The 3273-nt window shown below is 34.9% G+C and overlaps 1 pseudogene; it reads right to left on the bottom strand.

Annotated features, from left to right (window-relative positions):
* Positions 1 to 18: 18 nt before the first annotated feature.
* Positions 19 to 1084, bottom strand: LOC107134809 (annotated as a pseudogene).
* Between the last annotated feature and the right edge of the window lie 2189 nt (positions 1085 to 3273).

The raw sequence follows: 3273 nt of genomic DNA, 5'->3' as shown, positions 1-3273 counted from the left end.
TTATGTCCCCATCACTACCTTGTTCAGGTTTCTGATTGTCTTGATTTTCCACACTGCTTGTTGAAATACCACCTAAGAGAAGTCTGGTGAAGACTGATGCTGCTTAGTGTGGTCCATTCTTCTGCCTCCCTAACTTTTGCTGAATATGGTCCCTATCCAGCCAGACACTGGTTTGTTTCATGACCAAAACCTTCTGCTGAGGCCTGATCTCTGAGCTGGGTCTACAGATTTGGACCTAGGAAATAGTCTCAGCTGCTCTTCTCCCATAATGCTTTATGATGTGGCCTATTTGAGTGGACATTAGATCAAGGCAGACTTTACAGTGCATGGAAATGGCACCTTCCACATTTTCATACATACCCAGAAATTATTTTACAATGGAATCCATTGGGGTGTTATCATCCACAAGGAAAAAAAAACCATGGTGATCAAAGAGTTTAGCAACATATATCCTTTTATTCAGAAAAATACCTATAGTAACATTTTGAGTCTTGCTATCAGGAGAATGTTGTGTATCTTGCATAAATTCTGCAGAAGGTGGTCTGATATTTTCCATTTTAAATCTCCATTTTTTGCTATTTCATAGTGTTTGTATTTATCAATGTCAAATGTGTTGAAATTTAAAAAGCCACAATGTGTTGCCTTCTTCATTATATGAGAACAGTCAAGAAAGATATAAAAGTTGAAACTTCCACAGGCAGCAACTCTGAAAGGATTAGAGGATGTATTTCCATAGATTAATATTTTATGTGCATTTTCTGGACTTCTCCCAAATATAGAACCATATCCCATATGATAAAGAAAGCAGCAGTAGCTTTTCTCTGATCAGAGCCAATAAAATGAATAATTCTCCTCCTTATTCTTGTAATGCAGTTGAATTTCTTATTTATTTTTGTTGCAAAATTATCTGGAAACCATTTCTGAATTGAATAGTTTGAAATCTGCATAGAAGTCCTCATGTTCAAGTTTATTGCCTATGAGGAAAAAATGTCTATTTGATGTACTTTTTTGGTCTGCTATAGAAAATGGCAAAGTGATGGCAATTAGTAATGTCCAGGTATAGATCATTGTGAAGGTGATGCATGTTCTACAATATGGAGCTATAACTCTTCTTCACACTCAGGAATTTCAATCAATAGTGCCATGAACAGGGGCATGCAGTGGCCCAACTCATTTGCCCATCAATCCTCCACTTCATGGACTTATCCATGGCCCAAAATAGAGTAACAGCCATGGACCCATGCATATGCATGCCCAGGAGGCCTATACCAGCCCCAAGCGAGTGCTAGTGGGCGAGTATGAGATGCTTCCGTGGGGACATGGGGTGCTAGCTGAGCCCAGGGAAGCAGCTTAATGTATGTAAGTCCCTTTTGAAGACATATGTTTGTTGTTAAATATATCTCCAAAATATTTTTGGAATTATGCATTTCCACTAAATAAATGAGAGTATTTGGTATTGAGCCTAGTCCATGCTTCAGATAATTACTGGAATAATTGGAAATGTACCATGAAGTAAATATTCACTTAAATATTTCTCTAGACAAGTGAATAAAAAATGAAAAGAACAGTACCCTCTCCTACAAAAGATGCCTAGTTGGGCAGGAAGCACATCACATTAAATACAGTTACTCGGGAGACTGAGGCAGGAGGACTACAAATTTGAGTTCAGCCTCTGTGACTTAAAAAGTCCCTGTCTCACATTAAAAAATAAAAGGTTTGTTCAGTTTTAGAGTGCCCCTGGGTTTAATCCCAGTCTGCATACATGAGCGAGTGCGTGCGTGCACACACACACAGCCTCAACTTACTTTATGTTCTAATTGGCAACTATGCCAAAATAGTTGTGTGCTGAAATGGAATTTAGATTTTAATACAAGATACAAAATCAGCAGGCTGAGGCAGGTGAATTTCAAGTGCCAGGCCAGCCTCAGCAACTTGGCAAGACCTTGATTCACAGTAAAAATTAAAAGAACTGGGGATATAACTTAGTTATTGAGGGTCCCTAGGTTCAATCCCCAGTATTGTACAAAAAGGGAGGGGGGAGGGGCCTTTAGAAAAGCAAGTGTTCCAGAAGGCTATGAATATGGAGTTCTGTATACCTGGGAATAGAAACACATCTATGAAATGGCTTCAGGTTTTTTTTAGCTCATAAAAATATCACAAGTAAAATATGCAAGACTCTTCCTTAGACAATGTGGTAGAGAGAACAATATATCACATTGTCCACAGTAAGGCAATTCTGGGGTCAGAACTGGTATGAGGACCTTTGCAAAGTTTTCTTTAGGGATGGAATTTAAAAACATATTATAGTTCCTTTGCCTTTATTAACATAAACACATGAGCAGATAATGTAAAAATAAAACAGTTTTTACTCATCATCAGTACTTTCAGTTCCTGAAACTGTGATTTTAGGGAAGCAAGGCAAGACAATTCAATGAAACTTATTTCCAGATACACACATAAATAATTTGATCAGTAGGATTGATTTTTTTTTGTACTTAGCCACATCCCCAGCACTTTTTATATTTTGTTTTGAGATAGGGCCTCACTAAATTGCTGAGAATGGCTTCGAATTTGTGATTCTTCTGCCTCAGTCTTCCACATTGCTGGGATTACAGGTGTGAGCCACCATGCTTGGGGTAGGACTAATTATTCTTTCCAGTATTAGCTAGAAAACTGGAAGAGAGTAAATAATCAAAATTTTGACTTATAACAAAATTCTGCTTAGTACAACCATCAGATAATTTAGTTAAATTGTTAGGAAAATAAAACATGAATAATATCTACAAATTTAGATGCAAAACTATATAATACTCTACAGAGCCATACAATTGAAACTTTTTGGTTTGCATTTTAGTTATGCATAGAAATTACTTGTGACTTATTAGTTGTTCACAGGTTATCATCTAACATCAGCCTGGACCTAATTCAGAAAGAAATAAGTTAGATAAAGTTTTTTTTCTCATAAACTCTAGGATAGTACTGTCAAATAGAAATATGAGATAAATGTATATAACTTTAATTTTCAACTAACTACATTTTTAAAACTTTAAAAAAATAAGTGAAGTCAGTTTTCTAAGAATCTTTTTTATTAATTGTAGATGAACCTTTTTATTTTATTTATTTTTTTAATATGTGGTGCTGAAAACTGAATTATACTAATATATTAGTATAATTCAATTATATATATTAGTATAATTCAATTATATAATATATATATATATATATATATAATATATGTTAGTATAATTCAATTATATAATATATATAATATAT

This window comes from Marmota marmota, unplaced genomic scaffold, assembly GCF_001458135.2.
Source record: "Marmota marmota marmota unplaced genomic scaffold, marMar, whole genome shotgun sequence".
Taxonomy (NCBI): Eukaryota; Metazoa; Chordata; class Mammalia; order Rodentia; family Sciuridae; genus Marmota; species Marmota marmota.
This window is presented reverse-complemented; position numbering and strand designations above follow the sequence as displayed.